This window comes from Vanacampus margaritifer, chromosome 12, assembly GCF_051991255.1.
Source record: "Vanacampus margaritifer isolate UIUO_Vmar chromosome 12, RoL_Vmar_1.0, whole genome shotgun sequence".
Taxonomy (NCBI): domain Eukaryota; kingdom Metazoa; phylum Chordata; class Actinopteri; order Syngnathiformes; family Syngnathidae; genus Vanacampus; species Vanacampus margaritifer.
Window position 1 is genome coordinate 4,909,877 of NC_135443.1, and position 12,044 is coordinate 4,921,920.

Below are 12,044 nucleotides of genomic sequence, written 5' to 3' on the forward strand. Positions count from 1 at the left end.
GATGTTCGAACGTACTCACGAGTAGGTTTGAACATAAATGCGTTGCGAACATATTTAAATATGTTCAAAAATGGCAATCAAAAATGTTTACTCCACACTGGCAGTTCCACGCTTCGATTTTTCATTTCCATTTTCCACTTGTAAAACGTTTCATTTAGAGTAGCTCATTGTCTGGTAAGTACGTTCATTTTTTATTTTTTTTTATTGTAGTTGTTTAAATGTAAAAGTTCAACATATCACAAGTCAGCCTTTTTAGACTCAAACTTTTATTAGCTCTACGCATCTGATACGGACTGAACACCTAAAGACCTCCAAAACACATCATATCTTGACTTTAAATCAGTCAAAGGCCAAATGTTAAGCGATCGATTCACATGGCTCAGCAACAAAGTTAACAGCTACTGTCCAACGAGGATGAACGATCACTTAAATGGTAGGCGGGAGGGGGAGTTTCACAGCGGATGCAAATGTCATGCGGCAGTTTACCTCAATGCTGAACCCTCGGCACGTAGCGAACATTTGACTCCTCAAGAACATGCTTGAGAGGATGTCGAAAACCAATCAGCTGGCTCGGGTGATATATGGCAGCGCGTGAACTTTAGTCTTACATCATCTCGGGAAGCCAACTTGGACGGTAATGAGGGCTGACATGGAGGCGAGTGACACTTCGCGAGTGGAGGAAGACCGTTCTGCAGCACGTTTGCAGTTCAGCATTGCGGCTTTCTGATTAGCCTTCGCTCGTTTAAAAGAGAATTCAGAAATGTCTTCATACATTATAGCTTGAAACATGAAAGGACAGAACTATGCGATACTGAATTGTGGCAATATATATCAAATCTAATATACATTTTTTATGGCCAGAGCAAGTCTAGCGCAAAGTACAGCTACGTTTTCTTTCCTTTGGCTTTTTTTTTATTTTGAAAGGTGTGTTTGCGCTGTCGTGGGAAGGAACACAGCCGCTACAACTCGCTGGAGACCACGTGTTCAGAAAAGTATGTTTATAAGGAACCGCAAGCAGACCTCCACTTAGGGATGATGCTAAATTTGATCTATACCATTATACCGGGAAGTTAGCTAGCTAGCTAGCTAGCTGCGCCCCGAAAATGCCTGACGCCACAAGCTAAACAAGTACAGCTACGTTTTCTTTCCTTTGGCTTTTTTTTTATTTTGAAAGGTGTGTTTGCGCTGTCATGGGAAGGAACACAGCCGCTACAACTCGCTGGCGACCACGTGTTCAGAAAAGTATGTTTATAAGGAACCGCAAGCAGACCTCCACTTAGGGATGATGCTAAATTTGATCTATACCATTATACTGGGAAGTTAGCTAGCTAGCTGCGCCCCGAAAATGCCTGACGCCACAAGCTAAACAAAAGTTAGGTGTCGTTAAAAAAAAACTCCCACGCAAGAGGGGACAACACAGACAAGATTGTTAGCTCATGAGCTAGCTCGTTGCTAGCGCCTCTCATCACGGCGTTGAAGACACAATTTCTAAGATCTTCATTTTCACTTTACAGGGACTGAAAGTAAAAACAAATACAGATTTGGAAAGCAGGCGACATTAAAAATGTAAAAATTAATCTTTACCGCCAGTTAAATAACTCGTTTGTTATTTTAAACCAAGAATTTGCTATCAAAACAACATGTCACACTAGCTATGCTAACATTGTTAGCTGACAAAAATTGCGAAATTAGCCATTGATCAGAACTGAAGAAATACACCTTACGTGTCCGCTATGTGTTTTTTCCAATTAAAGAGTAATTTTTGAGCGCCAGGAGCCGTTGATTTCAAGGTAAGCATCATCATCATCGAATCATTCAGAATCTGTTGTGTCATTGTCGTAAAAAGTTCCACGGTTTTACTTCCGTCCATGTCTCTCCTGTCTCTGTAATCTCACTCACTCAATCAATCAAGTTCCCAATCGCACTTCTGATCTCTCGATTTACATTTTTACTTTACATTGTGGAGATTGAATAAAGTATCAATAAAAAATAGAAACACTTATTTTGACAAAACAAGTAGAAGTACAGATGTTTGTATTCAAATGAAGTAAAAGTAAATAATCTCCACAAAAAATAAATACTTAAGTACAGATGCCTGAAATTCTAGTCTAGTATACCTGGTTCAAAATGAGCTGACCACTCAAAATGGCTAAACTGACCTCCAACTGGCTACTTCCAACCACAATTACCAACTCCTTCCTCATTTTACAGCAGTGATCCATTCCCCATTTGTTTTATCTTTGCGTTACAAAAGAGTTGGCTCCCATTTTTTTGTTAGTGGCATAGCTACGGGCATAATAATAATAATAATATGTAAATGACGTGCAAAACCAGATTGAATTTTAGGCAAACAAATTCAGCGGCAATGCACGGTATGTAAAACAGACGGCAAGTCTTGAAATGAATCAAGCCTCTCTCTGCGCCTTCAGTTATTTCTGCTCCCTTTGCAGCTTCCGCCTGAGACAGCAATGCGCATAAAGCTTTATAGATACGGTGACAATGTTATACAGGCGGCTCTGTGCCTTTGACAAAGAAAAAATACTACATGCGCAATATGATTAGTGCTAAACATATGCACTGTTAAGTAGATTTAAAGCACAATGAAGTGCAAGAGGCTAATAAAAATGTCTTCGCAGTATGCCGGGAATTTTTGCATGTACTGGACAGAAATGTGCTTGTAAGAAAAAAGCAAAGCCATTTTTCCCCCCCCTCATTAGCCAATTAATTGTAAAATCCCAGCATGCTAAAAACAGCGCTGCGACATAACCAGGCAAAGCCCGTTTATCTCCAAGTGCCTTTAGGGGGAGATGATCCATAGGTTCCTCCAGTTAATTCTTAATCAGCTTTTTACTATTTCATGCTTCCCGCCTTCCCCACTGTGAGCAGATCCCTCCGACGAGCGGAAGCGCGGGCATATGTTGCTAGCGCGCGGCGCCGACCGCCCCCGTAGGTGTTCTTTGTGATGGACAGGCCGTAGTGGGTTACGGCAGGGTTGAGCATCAAAGACTCCCAAAAAGAACAAGTGCATTCATTGACTTGACAAAAGGCGGCTAATGCGACTCGACGACTGCGGCAAACATGACGGGAGGATAAAAGATGCGCTTTTCTTGTCGAGCATCTGCTTTTGTATGAAATAAAAAGGGCCGTTTCGGAAGCAGCGGTCGGCCCAGTTCGGCTCCGCAAAGCCACCGCGCCTTCCTGCGGCGAGGTTCCCCAGCGCCTCGCCATCCTGCAGTGCGTGTTGTTTATTGGCAAGCTGTGTTCCCCTCAAGGGGTCTCCTGCTTTCTACGCCCAAGGCTGTACAGAAAAATTCCATGAAATCAGGTTAGGATGATTTGGCTCGTTGCGTAATGAGGTATCAACTTTGTGCTGCAGTGCTACAATCTGATGTCCTCTGAACTAAACTCATGTTTTTGTTACCTGACTGATTTGAATGATATTCTTGAGTTCAATGAGCCAAGGCACGCACAAGGGTGCCTTAAGCTTTAAATGTAATTGTAAATATTTCCCCACTGAAATGAATGGAAATTATATTCATCCGTTCAGCCTCCAACCCCCTTAATTGTTTGTAATGTGTTTTTATATAACACAAATAGCACTCTATAATATTGTGCTTTATAAAAACAGACAATATTTTATTTGCCACATATTCTCTGCAATTCAGTGGACATTGTGCTGCCTTGGCCACCGGGTGGCGGTATATACAGACAAAGACACATATGAAGAAGAGTTTAAAAACTGACTTAAACTGCAGTAATATTATATTTAGGGCCGACCAATGTGGATTTTTTTTAAGGCCGATTGCGAAATTTGGAAGGAAAAAAATTCAGATTGACGACTAACGGGCCCAATAATTTGAAAAATATATAATGGTTAAAATAATTTCTTTTTTGGTCCCGTAATGCCTACAACAATAAAGATATGAATTACACGCAGAAAATGTGACTGTTTTAAAATATTTTACATTACATTACAATAATGAGAAAAATTGGCATAAAACTGCTGATTTTTTTTCTCCAGATTTTTGGGGGGTCGTGAATGTTTTAATATCATCTTTGTTTTTATGTTTTAAAAAGTCTGCTGATCTTTAAGTTAGTTTAAGCTAATTGGATGGCCAATTAATTGACACATAAATACATGTTATTTGTACCTTCTGCTATCTAGCGGAAGGGCAATTGTTTGGTTTTCAATATATATAGCTGGCAAAAGTAGATGAAGCAAAGCAAGCGTAATCTTTAATAAGGCGCCAATTTTTTTAAAGCAACTCGAGTATCTTAGTTAATCACTAATGTGAAATGTTCACGTAACAGACCTTGACACAGACAGCAGAAAGTGGAGGAGAATATTTTTGCTTCTGTAACAGAAATAACTTAATTCAGGATGCATTGCAAAGAGAAATGTTGCTACAATTTTTTTTAAAAATATGAATTTTTTATTTATTTTTTTGCATATCTAGAAAAGCTCTATAAGCCAGATTTTAAAATAGTAGTAGTCAGGTGCGTCGCATCCATGGTGAATCACAACCCCCCTCCACTCTCTCTCTCTCTCTTTTGCAGTAAAGCATTGCATATATATATATATATATATATATATATATATATATATATATATATATATATATATATGCTGAGGGCCACTAGAAAATGGCTGGTGGGCCAAAAATGGCCCCCGGGCCGTAGTTTGGACACCACTGATCCAACAACATTGTTTAGCTTTTTTTCCATTCGGAACATGTTGACAGTTATAAAAGCAACTATATATCGAAAACCATTAGAACCATTTGATGGTACGCTGACTTGTAATTTAGTAATTTGAAGTGTGCATTTTTCTTGTTACCATGGAAACTCCAGGGTTAATGAGGTTTTTCATCTGTGCTATACGCGGACCAGTCAGGTTACCGAGAAGTTAGTGTTGTGGTAGTTTTCCTTCATGCTGCGGTTAATGAAATCCATCATCTTCCTTAACAAAATCCGCTCTCTCCAAGATCCAGATGCAACCCATTTTGCATACCAGTCATTTGCATCCAGCTGACTTTGCAAACATGTTTTTCGTATGCGCAGTGGGCAGCGCGCTACAGTTGGGCTGTCTAATCTGGCCTGAACTGATCAACCCTCCCCGGAGCAGGATAAAGTCTCCACACTCAGCAGGTTGCTTCATCAAGCCGCCGAGGTCCTCATTTGGAGGCGAGAAGCAAACGGTTTCGGATGACTTCTCAAGCATGTTTGCGTTCGGGGGGCAGGGAAGCTGCCCTCGCTTCTTTCGCCTAGCGAAACCAGACTATCAGTCACAAGCAGCTGTAGTAGCGTGGACTTCTCGTATTGCTGCTGATTATCTTGTTTGTGTGCAACCCACTGTGTGCGGTTTGTGATGCACTCCCCTCACAAGTATCGGAACAGTGAGGCCAATTCGTTTACTTTTGCTGGAGACTGAAAGAAAAACAAAAACAAAAACGGGGGTTTGACACCAAGTAAAAAGAAGCCAGAAGTCTAGAGAAACATTGTGCTTGCCAATTTAAAGAATGATGCAACTGCCCGGCAGCAAGATAACCCAAAACGCATTGCCAAAACAAGGGAAATGAAAGGTTCGAGACTGGCCAAAGTTACTTCCCAAATGTAAACCCTATAGATGTCGGGCTAAATAATTAATCACATTCAAAATCAATGTCGCGATTTATTAGAATGACATTTTTAAATGGCAGACAGGCTTCAATTTATGAACTCGTTTGCTCCCAAAAACGTATAAAAACGCTATATTTTAAATATCGCCATGGTCCCAAAAAGGTATTTATACGTTTATTATTATTATTATTTTTTTTTATGCTTGAGCATACAGAAGGTTTTGATGCAGCCTCTGAAGAGGTTGCTTAAAGCAATGTTAGTTATTGCAAAAAATGGCCAGCAGGTGGCAGCAGAGTATAAGAGATCAACCAGCGCCATGTTGCAAAAGAGCTCTTTTCCCTAGTGTTTTTAACAGATTTGTGAATATTGATGAAACGTAGCTATATGCTAATGATAATTGCTGCCAAACGGAAATGGATAGAAATAAAAAAATATCTTTCTTTTAGTAGGTTGTTTTTATAGCAATGGAACGCAATTTTCTGTGGCCGTTGCAAAATCACTGAAAATCCAATAAAACAGCCGGGAGCGAAGGGGGTTGCTTCAGTAAAAATGGCTGCGAGTAAATGAGTAAAAAAAAAAAAAAAGTATGTATATGTACTAGGGATGGGCGAGTACCAATACCAAGATTGTATCGGTGTCAATACCAGCCTTTTTTTTAAGGTATCGGTACTCGCAACGGTGGCCGATACCAGTATTGGCCGTCCTCTAGTGGCCGTTTGGCAATCAGGAACTACAAGTTAGAAATGAGAGGAACAGGACATTGCTATTAATTTCATGCAAATTTAAGGAAAAATACTCAATTGGGATGTATAGGTCTTTCTTTAAAATGATCTGTCATTTTTTTGGGAGGGAATTTATGTACTAGTGGTATTGGTGACTACTCAAGAGTTGAGTATCAATATGGGTATCGGTCTGAAAAAAAGTGGTATCGAACATCCCTAATATTACAGTATAAAATTATTTATATTGTGTCTCAATAAGCTCAATGTTTGCACATGATTGTTTCACAAAAAAGGAAGTTTTATTGAGATGAATTTTTTATTTACCTTTTACGTTTACTTGAATACATTTAAATTGAACCATTCGATGAAATGAAAAGTTTTTACTTATAATATTTGAACGTTGTTCAGTGTAGTTTTTCCCCACTATCACAACTTTTTTAATATCCTTTTTTTTCTAATAATATTATGACTGTATTTTTGGGAAACTGGATGTTTTTCAAGTCAAATGTGGACTTTCTTCCTGGAAAATCTGTTTCCTTGTAATGCTACAATGGAGGAATGCAACTTCTGTCTCGTTTTTGATAAATATGTCCACGCCTGTATTTTAATGTTGGTCATTATCGTGTTACTCGAAGAGAGATTTTTTATTTTCTTGTGTGGTGCTTGGTATCAAAAAATTTGAGAAGCACCGCTCGACAGTATTTCTGCGGCTCCTACCTTTCGCCCCCACAGACAGTTTTGCAAAGTCCAACTATAAAATGGCAGACACTATTGACAAAATGTGAAATGCTGGAATATCAATGATCAAGCCTGGGCCGACTTTGATAAGATCAATCCTGTATTGACCCATAGTTAACATAGACCAGCTTAGTTTAATTAAATTTTTGGCACTTAAAAGTTTTTGCTGCGATTAAACAAAGTGATTACCGGAACACTTTAAACGCCAAAACAGGACATCATAACATCATCCTGTGCTGTAATGACTATCAATATCAGCCTGTAGGATGTTAACAATGCAGTAAATGCCAATTTAAAGGATGTGAACATCAATGAAACTGCGGGGACGACATTGGCCATTAGATTGAAACTGGAATCAAATGATCACATTCAAGGGCGTAATATTGCAGTCGCTGACAACGGAAGTACAGTTGAATATTTCAAGCCCTCAAAATGAACACCCGTGCAGCGACACGCTTCCTAATACACTTTCATAACGCCGGAGTGGAACATGGGAGACTTTTGTCTACTCCATTATCACATCCACTCATTATGAAAGGGTGATATTTTCAATGTGGCGTTGCGTGGAAGTGCACCTGGTTTTCATGCGGCCCGCTCTCCCGCGGTGCTCTTTTCTTTTTTTGTCAGCCGGTCAGTGCAAGCATGAATTATGAAGCCACTTCACAATGTTGCAATGTAGAAAATAAACTATTGATATGGCAATAAAAAAGCTGGTGCGGGGGAGCGGCTTCACGGTGGCTTCCCAACATGCAAATAGCTTTTGTAATCAAGTTGTAAATTAGAATTAACAGTAAGACACTTTTATTGATATTTTTTACACGCAATATATCTTATTCAATGAACCCATACACCATTAGTGTGCTTTTTGTTATATATGGTTGTTTTAGCACGGCTACCCCCCCCCCAAAAAAAAAAAAAACACACTCTATAATGTTGTACATGATAAAAAAAAAAAAAGGAATAAGAAATAAGCAAGCAAGACTTATAATGAAATAGAATGTAAAAAAAATAACCTCCTTCTTGTGTTCCCACCTTGGCCACTGGGAGGCAGTATAAAACTGCCCAGTATAAAACTTCTTCTTCTACGACTACTGTAAGAAACTCAGTAAGATGTTGTGATATTTGAAAAAGCCATCGCTTAAAGGGTTCGAAAACAGCAACCGTTAATGCTAGCATTAGCACGTCACGGTTTTCCATTATATGTCAGCATTAAGCTAGTAGACGACGATTAAGGCAATTTTAGACAATTCGGTTGTTTTAAATACACAATGTGTAATTCTCCTCCTTTATGTTTAGTTTGACGGTAAACTTCCGCTGGGAGTGACATTAAACAGGGCTAAGCCTCGTTTTAAAGAATTGCTCATTATTTGCCAAACTGCTACTTGTTGTGAAGTGAGTAGCTAGCTTGGAAGAATAGCTAGCATTATAAAATAATCCATTTATTTATTTATTTATTATTTATTATTATTAAATTTATTATACATACCGGTAATTGTTTTGGTGCTATAGATTAGGATTACGCTAAAATAAAGACAAATGAACTATAAATAAATCTAAATTGGCTACTATTGGTTGAGAACAGTGTTATAATAGTTTTGGATTTTTCAATATAGTAGGTGTTGTTTTTATTTATTTTTGGACTTTTGGTTTTGAAATTCAGTTAGCCATTTGAATCGGTTCTTAGAGCAAGTTTGTTCAATTTTATTTATGTATTTATTTTAAATAACTAATTTAGTTGGGTTTTCATTAGTTTTTGTATTTGTTAGTAGAGTGCAAAATGGAAAAAAAAAAGCTCACTAAGTTCTGTTTGTTCTAGATGTACAGCAATATCGAAATAAACACATTCAAAAGGAATATATGATATTAATTGACAAAAACGAAAATGAACGTTTTCACTATAATTATAGTTAATTTGAGTTAATTATAGTTTATTTATATTATTAAAAAAAAACAACGATTTGGGATTTTAACGATTTTTTGGTGTGCAATTTTTTGTTTTGTTTTGTTTACTTTGAGTTTATTTGTCATTAGTTTTCATGAACTAGCATGACCTTTGTTCCGAGCTCGCTATCATGATTCAAACATCGAATGTTGTTCAGGATCCGGACGCAAATATCATTTGAAAACGAGCATTTCTGGTCGCTCGCGTTTCGCACCTTGGGCGCGGACGGCTTGCCGAGTTCCGAGTGTAAGCATCTGCACCGCGTACACCCCGATAAATATTTGTCTTATTTATTAATATTCCCATCATCTCTGATTGCTTTCATGGAATCATCCATCTGTTTAATTTCACTTGCCAAACGCGATGACACTTTTATTGATGAGCCAACTTCATTCCAATGGCTGATAAGAGCGGATCAGCGGCTTACTGGGAGTTGTAATGAATTTTAATGCGTTCACCATCTCTGCTTTCATTTGTCACAGGTGTTCCTACTTGACTAATAGAGGGCGAATACCCCCCAACAAAACACCCACACCTTATGCTTTATTGATAACCAAACGTCGCTCATTTTTCTCCCCGTGCAACCTTCATTTGGCGCTAGTCATCTCTCCAGCCTAATCCCTTTAAACCTCCATTAAGCTTCCATTCATTCCCGTATAATGACTGCAGTCGTCCCAGTCCATTTTACCTCCAAGGTTTTAAGATTTACAAAGGATTAGAGAGCGGAGAATCTGTTTGCTTGCTCTTGGATGTTGTTGGCTAATCCGGCGGATATGTTGATGACACCGCACTTGAATGGGTGGCGCCGCTAAGACGGTCGCCCACATTCAATATGACACCTTTTGTTGCAAGAGAAAGGGGGAAAAGATGCGCTTATAAATAAGACATCAGGTTTGAATTCAGTGCCCCGTGCCTGGTGTGTGATTCCGTGTTGGTGTGTGTGTGTGGCGAGCCGCTTCAAACACCTGCTTCAACTCGGCAACATCTACAAAGTGAATAATGCATCGGCGCATTGATGTGTTTAACATCGCGCACCCGCTGAAAGTTTCCGCGTGTGACGCGCGCCGGTGACATTTGGCTGGATTGCGCCCAAATAAATGCGGAAAAATAACTGACACGCTGGGTTGTGTGTGTGTGTGTGTGTGTGTGTTTGAACGATTCGTCCTCGCGCGTGACTTTTTTTCCAATGAGTGTGACTTGTCCATCAGGGAGCGACACGGGGAGGCTGTAAAGGGCATTTTATTGGAACTGGGTTCCTTTTGTTTTTGATGTGTCACTCCAAGCTTGGGAAAGGCTCCAGGCTTTGGTTTTAATTGCTTGAAATCTAACCGTATCTTCCGCCGTTCCATAGAGATATAAATTATTCTTTTGTTGATTATTTAGCGCTGGGCCCGAAAGAGACCGAGCCAATGCTCGATTATTTGTACACAGTGCATTTGGTTGAGGATTTGACTCGGCACGTTGGGTCAAGATTTGGACCCAACAATGGGTAAAAACTGCCCATACTGATAAGTTCAAGCCACCAAGAAGAGAAGGAGAAGGAGCAACTTTCCCTCGTCGTGGATTGCCACAGCGAATCACTAGCACACTATAAAAAACAGTTAAATAAAAAATTACCCAATTTGGGTAAAAAAATGGACCAATCCACTACTTGGGCGATATTGACCCAAATTTCTGGGTTGGTTCATATAAAACAAGAATTTTTTTAACTGTTTTGTACAAAAGGACCCAATTTTGGGGGATTTTTTATAAAACACAACCCCAAGAGTTGGGTCAAATTGGGTTATTTTTTTACCCAACTATTTGTAGAGTGCATGTTTGGCAAACATTTGTACACCGGATGCTCTTGCTCAAAATGTTACTGTGTATTGGAATTGACATTTTAAATGTTCTTCAACTTCAGTACACTCTCCAAAAATGGTGACCAGTTTTAGCTCTTCAGCCCGCCCAAATCCAATCTTCAACCCAATCTGCTGGGTCAAAAATAATTAACTCTAGCTCTTTGACTGCCAAAAACGTTAAATAACGTTTAGTAAAATCCTATGGAGGAGTGCCAAAGACGTTATAAGACGTTTTTTTCCAAAACAGAGGTGAAACTAACCATTTTCTATAGTTGATTACTGAATAACGGAATAAGGTAGAAACAAACTTTTTTTTTCTGATGAAAGATGAGAGTCCAATCTTTCATTTGGTAGTATGTGTGTTTCCATAGTGCAAACACATAATTTTCTGTGGACCTTGAAAGATCAGTCAAAAATGCTTAAATCGGCTGGCACCCACGGCATCCCTTTTCTGAAAACGTCTGGCAGTCAAAGAGTTAACCCAATCGGGTAAATAAGTAACCCAATCAGTTTTTTTTTGGTGCATCATTTGAGGGATATACAAAGTCTGACAAGTTCCAGGATTGTCAGACTAGAATATTGTTCTGTCCTGGAACTTTACTGACAGACTTCCTATATCACTAAAATGATTCTATAAATCAATAGTAGAATTTGACAGGATCCAGGTCTGGTGACTTCATGCTAGAAGTTAAGAAAAAACTAAAATCCAAGCAAATCTTGACTCACTAGTTTAATTCATTCCATGACCAAATTCATTCAGTGTATAGAAAGACAACATGCTGTAAGAAAAGAAATAGCTTGAGTAACATCAATTCCTTGAGTAAGGATTTTAATTCTTCCACGACCAAACTCAAATTACTCATTCACCACACCAGCATTCCCCCAGTAAAATGCATTAAATAAAATCACCAGGTTTTGTAATTGTCTTTTAATAATAAAGAAAAATAACTAACGAGCCATCTGCAGATGTCATTTACTTGGCCACACCCCTTCAAGCCACACATACAACCCTACAGTGCTACAGTACAGCGCTATTTTTGTTAATTATGATATCATTAAAAAAAATAAAAAATTGAATTGATGATTTTTTGGGGTGGCCGGAACCAATTAATCGTATTTCAATTCATTCTGTATTTAAAAAAAAAAAAAGAAAAAGTAAATTGAGACAAACAAGTCAAGGTA

At 38.7% G+C, this 12,044-nt stretch overlaps 1 protein-coding gene across 1 annotated transcript in view; it reads left to right on the forward strand.

Annotated features, from left to right (window-relative positions):
* The window catches only part of LOC144061314 (VPS10 domain-containing receptor SorCS1-like), a 129,140-nt gene that overhangs the window by 56,658 nt on the left and 60,438 nt on the right, over nucleotides 1-12,044 (forward strand). The window lies entirely within an intron of this gene.